At 46.7% G+C, this 9,234-nt stretch overlaps 1 protein-coding gene across 2 annotated transcripts in view; it reads left to right on the top strand.

Annotated features, from left to right (window-relative positions):
• SPTBN1 (spectrin, beta, non-erythrocytic 1) overlaps positions 1–9,234 on the top strand; it is a 163,185-nt gene that overhangs the window by 50,955 nt on the left and 102,996 nt on the right. The gene's annotated exons all lie outside the window — the stretch shown is intronic.

Genomic DNA, 9,234 nt, shown 5'->3' with positions numbered 1-9,234 from the left:
AAATGGCCAAGAGGGAGAGAGAGAGGTGGGGATGGGAGTGGGAGACCTGTTATCCTTGGAGGCAGAGGGATGCGCTCAGCCTAGGAAATCCGTCAGATAGGCTGGCTGTACCGGAAGAGGTTGGTCCTTCGTGGGGGTTGTGTAGCTTTAGTGCTCTCTTCCTCTTTGTTGAAACAGCTATAGTTTGATATTGGGATAATGAAGAAGAAATATTACTAGATTTTCAGGGGGATCCTATATAATAAAGAGCTAATATGCTAACTAGACCCAACAGCAGAATGACCGTCTGGAGGACCTTCTAGACGACTTCCCAGATGAAGCTGGGCTGGGAGGGCTGAGCCCCTTGCATGAATTTCGTGTATCGGTCCTCTAGTTATTTATATTACTCAAAATTTGTATATCACTTTCATCTTAGAGAAGATTATAAAAATATTACTATTGTATTAAAAGCAACCTTTGGTAGGGGGTGCTAGCCACACTCAGTCTGAGCTGTTCTAAATTGGGTTATTTGCCCCAGCCTGCCGGCCTTAGTGGCACTATAAACAGAGGCCCCTGCCTTCCAGAGAGGGCATGAAAGCCGCATGCTGTCTTTGACCTGCCTTTTCTAACTCTTGGAAATTGCTGTCCTTCACGTAAGTATTTGTAGGTCACTGAATGCCCTTTACTTCGTCAAAGAAAAAAATCTTGTGCCTCTCCCTACAATGACTGCATAGTAGAGAATTATGAGTAAGACTTTGCGATACCTTAAATAAACTTACAAGGTTAGAATTGTTGGATGAACAGAAATTAAAACAGGGTTTTTTGTTTGTTTTAAGGAATGAATGAATACTCATTTGATGACATCAGTAGTGCTTGAGCTTATTAAAAGCTTTCCCAACAGAGCCAAATATTACCTATATTTAACAGGAAAGCTGAGAGTAAAAATCAGGTATTTTACAGTATTCATTCTTTTTGTTTCTGATTCTCAAGCACAAAAGAAGTGTAACCAGTTTAAAAAGGGAGGCCTATTCACCTATATTTAAAAAAAGGGGGGTCAAACATTTATTTGTTTTTAAATAGCATACTAAAAAGATAATGGCAGCCCTGGCCAGTATGTTCAGTGGTTAGAGCATCAACCCACTCACAGAAAGGTCTCGGGTTCGATTCCTGGTCAAGGGGCACGTACTGGGTTGCAGGTTCGATCCCCAGCCCTGGTTGGGGTGTGTGCAGGAGGCAACCAATCAATGTGCCTCTCTCACTGCGATGTTCCCCTCTCTCTTTCTCCTTCTCTCTCTCTGCTCCCTCCCCCACACCCCTTCCTCCCTTTTACTCTCTCTAAAAATCAGTGGAAAGAATATCCTTGGGTGGGGATTAACAACAACAAAAAATGATAATGCAGTTTGAGTTACCTTATAAGACATGAAGCTATAAAATATATCCTAAATATGAGTGTTGGTAGGTTGTATAAACAACTGGGAAAAAATATTTTTGACAAGGGGTATGTTTTTATTTCAGGGAGGTAAGTGAAGGTATCCTAAGACCCCACCAAGATGACAGTAGTAGCTGGTGCTTTGTTTAACATGCCTGCTATCCCATTGCTCACAAGCCAACAGATGGACAGTAAATCTGTGGAAAACTTTTTTTAGTTCACAAGGCTTTTTTATGACCTTCACAAAAGTGGCATCAGATAGGGGGCCATTGTCAGCACTGTTACTGTGGTCAGATCTGGGTGCCACTGGGCGTGGCCAGTTGAGGCTTTAGAGAAATCACCTCGCCTCTCTCAGCCTCAGTTTCCTTCCTTGAAAAACCAGGGGGTGGCTGGCTAATTAGTAAGGTCCCTTAGGCCTCTGTGTGAGTGTGGGCTCCTGGGGAGTAGCGGGCTGACGTCCTGTGGTTACCAAGGTGAGTTTGGCCTCCTTGGCCCGGTGGTTTCTGTGTACACAGGGAGGCGCAAACTCTGTGTGGGTATAGCGAAGGTAGCAACCTTTGTCCTCCTCCAGGAAGTAATAAATGCCGGGTGACTGACTCAAGTCCTAGTCTCTCGTTGATTTTTTTCTTGTTAACTTTTTATGTTTGATGAGTCAGAAATACTCCTGGAGAGTATTAGCAAGACTTTGATTATTATCACTTCAAATTATAGGCACCGTTCCTGTGTAATGATTTTTGCTCTTCCATAATCTTTAGTAGGCAGACCAGAAGGACAATGTTTTTTGTTTGTTTGTTTTTAATATTTTTATTCATTTCAGAGAGGAAGGGAGAGGAAGAGAGAGAGATAGAAACATCAATGATAAGGGAGAATCATCGATTGGCTGCCTCCTGCAAGCCCCACACTGAGAATCAAGCCTGCAACCTGGGCATGTGCCCTGACCGGGAATCGAACCATGACCTCCTGTTCATTGGTCAACGCTCAACCACTAAGCCACACCGACCGGGCTACAATGTTTTTAATCAGTAAGAACCTTAGTGCATTGCTTCCTGAACCCTTACTTACCACACAGAATGGGTCCTCGTTCTGTCTGCGCTGGTATAAGTGGGGCATCAGAGAACATGGAACGATATAGGCCACTTGCCACTTAGTATAAGCCTGTCGGCTCCCGTGTGGTGTTGGGTGCTGGAAGGTGAGGTGGGATGAGAGTGAGCTTCGAGCCCTGGGCCCACTTCACTGACAGGCAGAAGAAATGCATGCCACTTCCTTTGTCCTCAGCTTCCTCGACCTTCGGGTTTGCCTGAGAGAGGCAGCAGGAATTCAGAAGGAATTCAGAAACTTCCTAGTTTCTGATATGCAGTACATTCCTCTGTATCACTGGGCATGCCTCTCTGTGCCTCATTTTCCTGGTCCATAAATGAGATGGTAGGCGGATTTTGAAAAGGAGCCTCTTTACCTGTTCGGGGTTCTAGCTCTCATCTCATTGTGGAGGAGTAAGATGTGGACTAGGGGTGGGTTACACAGGGCGGAGTGGGCTCTGCCGCCCACCATATGGTGCCCACGCCCTCACAGAGCCTTGGCTGTGTTTTCAGGCTTCGGTGCAGTGTTCAGGCTTCTGAGATGGCTAAAGCACTTTGGAACAACTGTTCCAAAGAGGACTTTGGGCTGCGAGGCGTGGAGTGAAGGTTACATAGCACCGTATCTATCTTAAACAGGTGATGATGTGTTAACAGGAGCATTATATCCAGAGGACCTTAGAGACTTTCTATTTCAGGTCCCTTGGGTTTTAGGGAGAGCATTAGAGGAGCTAAGGGACTGGCTCAGGGTCACAAGGCCAGACAGCGTCAAAAGCTGAAGCTGGAGCCCACTTTTTACTTCGCCTGAGTGTGTAACTGGTGCACTTTCCATTATTTTAATTAAGTAGATAAGACTGGCGCACTAGAGGAGATAAGCAATACTCAAAGGCAGGGCACGATGGGTGCCAGAGGAGGGGGGCTGACAGTGTGCTGGGATAGGGTGTCTGAGGAGCCATCATCCCAGCTGGGATAATCTGGGAAGCCTTTCTGGAAAAGGGAAGTTTGAGCTGGGCTTGAAAGATGAGTGGACTTTAGACCAAAAGGACAGGGGAGCACCAAGAGCAGAGGGGTGGAGACGGGAAAGCCCAGGACAGGTGGTATGGACCGATCCGTTTGGCTGGAGCAGAGGGACAGGTAGGAGGAGGGAATGAGGACTGACAGTGATTGAGCATCGTCTTGTGTCAGGCACAGTGTCATCTCATCCTGAGTGGGGGGACGACTTCCCGACCTTGCACTTGTATGAGGGCATCACTTCTCCCCACCCCATCTGTGCACCTGAGACCTGTCCTCCTTAGAGTAAAACAGTCAGCTACACTTTGATCTAGTGGGACAGTTCCTGGTTTGAACAGGGAGAAAGAGAAAAGAGGGAAGGATGGTCTGTTTCTGTAAGGAAGGTCTCCGAGGCAGTTGGTAGTATTTAATTCTTCGACAGGAAGCCTGGAGCCTGCCTCCCACTCAGTGGCAGCTGGCGGGCCTTGGCGCTTCTGAGTGACCGGGCGACCATGAATTATTCAGGGCCTGCGCCTGGTGAGTGGCTGCCTCGCAGAGTCCTGTGGGAAGGAGGCTGTGCTATCTCATTGGGAGATCGGCAGAAGCTCAGGAGCTAAGGAGGAAGAAATGCCTGCACTCTTAAAACTATTTCACATTTTAACATGCCAGGCCCACATATGCCGTTCCATAGCCCTGAAACTTGGGTAAGTGGGATCTGGTTTTTAAAGAGCAAGAAATAAGACCTCCTACGAAATGCCTGCACTCTTAAAACTATTTCACATTTTAACGTGCCAGGCCCGCATATGCCGTTCCATAGCCCTGAAACTGGGTAAGTGGGATCTGGTTTTTAAAGAGCAAGAAATGACACCTCCTACCCCCCAATTAATAAATAAAATTATACTCTATACTCTCGTGTCAGTGTGGCACATGTTGGCAGGGATTTACATGAAAGGGCAGGTAAGTTGACATAACAACGGGGAACACTCGTGTGGAAGAAAGCCCACTCTGTTCTGTTCTTCTCAGCCACGTAGTGAAGTGCTGTTGTTTCTCTCTAAAAATCAATGGAAAAATATCTTTGGGTGAAGATTAACAAAAAAAATTAATTCCACTGTCAAGATTCCCATGCCCCTACTGGACTGTTTGGGGTTGGGGGTTAAACCCCACGCTTGTACCCAGATTCCTTCACCAAACAAACACTGGATCCTAGATGCTGGACGCTGAATCATATATATTCCAAGGCCACAGACGTCCTCAGCTTCTGCGAGCTTCCTCCCACGAACCTGACAACACGAAATTTCTGAGATTTACTCCAGCTGTGGCAAATCCCTAATAAAAAATTTCCCCAAATGAGTCAGTCCCACAGGAGGCAACTGAGACATTCCGTGTTGTGTGATGTCAGCGTGTCATGTGGAGTGGGTCTTGTCTACAAAAAGCCCAGCCACGGCCCTGGTGGCTGACTGGGGCTTGTCCGCAGGGCAGAACCCGGACCCTGGCGGGAGGGAGAGTCTCCCACACAGTACAATGCTAGGTAGCTTTCCCCGCAAGCAAACCTGATGGGAAAAGCCAGCTTTTCCACGAAGTTCGAGTCAGGGCTGATTATTTGCTTCACAAAAGGATTCCACAGAGGGCTCCTTTAAATAACCAGCTCAGAGAGAAAACGTATAATGCGATGAAGTGACAGGAAAACTTTTTCCAAAAGCGCATCTCTTCATCTGTGTGCATGGAGGGATGTAAGGATGTGTTTGCAGCTGTCAGCGTTACACAGGAGGGTTTGGGGCCATATACCCATTGGGGACATCGAGGCCGGCGTGTAGCTGTGGCATTTGTTGGGCAGCCCTGCTTCACCCCTGATTCTGCTGATCCCCTCAATTGATCCAGGGGTGATCAGGCAACCAGATAAAACCCTCCCCCTCTGACGGAGGAGCTGGTGGATGTCAGGGCCTCTCTTTGTCCTTCCTGGAGAAAGTGGCGCCACAGCCACTAGAGCAGTGGTTCTCAACCTGTGGGTCGCGACCCCTTTGGTGTTCGAACGACCCTTTCACAGGGGTCGCCTAAGACCATCCTGCATATCAGATATTTACATTACGATTCATAACAGTAGCAACATTACAGTTATGAAGTAGCAACGAAAATAATTTTATGGTTGGGTCACAACATGAGGAACTGTATTTAAAGGGCCAGAAGGTTGAGAACCACTGTCTAAGGCAGTGATGGCGAACCTATGACACGCTTGTCAGAGGTGACACGCGAACTCATTTTTTTTGGTTGATTTTTCTTTGTTAAATGGCATTTAAATATATAAAATAAATATCAAAAATATAAGTCTTTGTTTTACTATGGTTGCAAATATCAAAAAATTTCTATATGTGACACGGCACCAGAGTTAAGTTAGGGTTTTTCAAAATGCTGGCACGCCGAGCTCAAAAGGTTCGCCATCACTGGTCTATATCCTCCAAGGAACACAGATAGCATCGCTGTAGGTGGAGAAATTCTTTTAGCCTTCCTTTTACTTTTTCTTCTAGTTATTCGAAGTCCTGAAGTGTCTTACTTAATAGCCCCACCTCAAATAAACATTAGCCTTTCAAAAACATAGGCCTTGTATAACTTGTTTCATGGTGAGGGTTGTGCCCTGGCCACCTCTGAGGTGTTACTGCTTTTATGTCTGTAATATGATTTTGAATATCTCTTTCTAAGTGCATAGTGGGGTGAGTACTTCCCTAGCGGAGGACTGGTCCTACCTTTCCAAACTGTCCTTATCCAAAACTGCAAAGAGGTGACCCCTGGTCCCTGGCCTGAGGTCACTGATTTACCTGAAACTTACAGCATCCTCCAGGTGCTATTTAAGTCCTTGAATGTGCACAGTTCCCATCACATTTTAGCATTTTGGCCGTCTTCTCCCAGACATTTTCAGTCTTGCTAACGTTTAGAAGTTCAAGCTTGCTGTAATGCAGGAAAAGCAGTCATCTCCCCCCCCCCCTTCTTTTTTATTACCTCTCAAATTACATAAAGCCTCTTGGGACAAACGGGATTAGTCCCACCCCCTTAATGTTCCCATTCACACGTTACATGCTAAATCGCACAGAATCTTAGGGTACAGGTCTTAAGCCTTGAGCTCTAGTTCCACATCTGGACATGTCACCCCCATCGTGTTGCAGGTAACTCACATTCAGCCCATCTAGAAGGAACTGTCCAGTCCTCCTCTGTACCCCGCAGCCACTCTGAAAGCCCAAGAGTCATATCCAGCCCTTGCCTTTGAACCTCTCATGTACAGTCTGTTACCAAAGTCCTGTGGACTCTTCCATCAGTCCATTCCTTTTTATTCCTCTTGCCACACCCTGGCTAGTCCTTGGACCTAGACAACGGCAGGCACCACCTGAGACCCGGCTGCCTTCAGGCTTTTTCCTTTTACCCATTCCAACCTACCACGGTCAGACTGATCATCCCTAGATCCCAACCCAGCCCCCATCGTCCTCTGGCTCAAAATCTGCAAAGGTCTCCAGCCCAGACTTAGTTCCAGGCTTGCCTGTCACAGCCCTTATACTCCAGGCAGAAGGTAGCACTCGTTGGAGCTGTTCCTGGGACAGTCCAGTTGGCGCCTTTACCTGTGCTGCTTTCCCCCAGGAGGACAGGCAGCTTCCCCCTTGTCCAAGCCAGTTGATAATCTACCTGCATTTCAAGGTCTGGTCAAATGCCGCCCCTCCTAGAGCTGACCCTGCCTGCCTTCCTAGATCCTCCTTGTCCTCTGAACTCTCCCCCCGCCCCGGCCCTTATTCTATTCTTTTGGTATTGGACTGTTTGCATGTTAGTTCCATCTCCTTTGGCCAGCAACTCTCCCAGTCATCTTTGAATCCCTCCAAAGCAAGCACGTCAAACTCACAGGCTAACACGGGCCAAATAAACGAGGCATGTGGCCCATGGGCCACGAGTTTGACGTGCTTGCTCCAAAGCATTAGGCAGTGTGCCTTGCACACAGTTGGTGTCCAGTAAACAGTGAATGAAATAAAGAATGAGTGCCTCTGGCCTTCCGTCATTGCTCACTGCTGAGTGGGAGGTGGTCAGATGAACCATCAGGATTATGTCCTCTCCTTCCCTGGCACCATCATACCAAATGGATTCCTACTTCTCACTTCTGGACTTTGCAGTGTCGTAAACCCTTCCCCAGCCTCACACTTCTGGACTTTGCAGTGTCGTAAACCCTTCCCCAGACTCATAACCTGTCTTTCCAATAGTCTGCCTGGCTGACGGTGTATTCTACACCGGCTCTTTAGGACTGAGTGTGGCTATACTACTCGTCCTAGCCTCTACCCCCATCACATTGTAACCTGGCTAGTTAGAAAGCTTATTCACCTACTTCCTCATACCAGAGGGAGCTGAAAGGGAGTCTCTCAGAGTAGTGACTCATACTCTCTTTACTTAAGTGGCTTAAAGATTAAAAATAAAGGGTTGTAAATTGGCAAGCACTTTGCAGTCTCATTTTCTGTGCCTATAGCTGGACACCTAGAGACTTAACGACTTCACCCATGTACTTAATAATGAAGAGGGGCTGTTTTAGGACTGAGTGTGGCTATACTACTCGTCCTAGCCTCTACCCCCATCACATTGTAACCTGGCTAGTTAGAAAGCTTATTCACCTACTTCCTCATACCAGAGGGAGCTGAAAGGGAGTCTCTCAGAGTAGTGACTCATACTCTCTTTAAGTGGCTTAAAGATTAAAAATAAAGGGTTGTAAATTGGCAAGCACTTTGCAGTCTCATTTTCTGTGCCTATAGCTGGACACCTAGAGACTTAACGACTTCACCCATGTACTTAATAATGAAGAGGGGCTGTTAAGATCTGAGAACATTCTCCATTCTACTCTTTGTAGCCTTGATGTGATATGTGTATGTGTGTGGGGAGGCGGGAGGGAGGGATGCAAGAAGAGGTGCATTTTGAAAAATATACTTCTAATGTGAACAGTATGATCATTTTTGACCTGTTTTCACATCATCTCCTCAGTGACCTTGTAGAGGTAGGCATTAATTATCCCTGTCCGACAGTGGAGGTTTAGAAAGAATCCAGGGTTTCTTCTAAGGTCATAGGTAATTAAGAGGCTTGGCCAGGTCAGGACGTAGAAACTCAGGTCTTGGGAATCCTAGCCAAGTGCTTCTCCCAATATCCCACATTTGCCCTGGCAGTTAAAGGGCTTTAGCAAATGCTAAATTGTACTACTTCCTGGATGATGAGAAATGTCTCTGAATCCTGGGCCTGGCTTTACAAAGCGAGGTGGACACTGGTTGTGGATGGAGGCAGTGGGGGCTGTCAGAGTTTAGTTAGCAGTTAGCTGGACTTCAGGTTTGCTTTCTCTCTAGCCCTGGACAGGATGCAGTTGCTTGAATTACAAGTGCCCAGGGGACTAAAGTAAACCTACGATGGAGGCCCCCCACCTCTTTAGTGCACATCGGAATCCCTTAGGAATGACATTACCTTCCTCAGTGAGCGCGGATAGCTGCTGGGCTCCGTGCTGGAAACACCAAATTAGTAATTACCTGTCTGCCTGTAGTTAGTGAGGAAGGGGATGGGGGATAAACGGGGGTCGATTATTTCCCAAGAATATATTTTGATCACTGTGATTTTCTAAGGAGGGTATTTTATTTTTGGTTGAGCTTGGTGTGGGAGAAGCAGCTCTAGAGAGTTTTAAAAAATTGGAAGAATGCAAAAGTTTAGAGACCTCGTTTTACAAATCAAAGTAGGATTTGAGGTTGATTTCTGTTCTCTGATTTCCTC

The sequence above is a fragment of the Myotis brandtii genome, unplaced genomic scaffold (assembly GCF_000412655.1).
Source record: "Myotis brandtii unplaced genomic scaffold, ASM41265v1 scaffold84, whole genome shotgun sequence".
NCBI lineage: Eukaryota > Metazoa > Chordata > Mammalia > Chiroptera > Vespertilionidae > Myotis > Myotis brandtii.
This window is presented reverse-complemented; position numbering and strand designations above follow the sequence as displayed.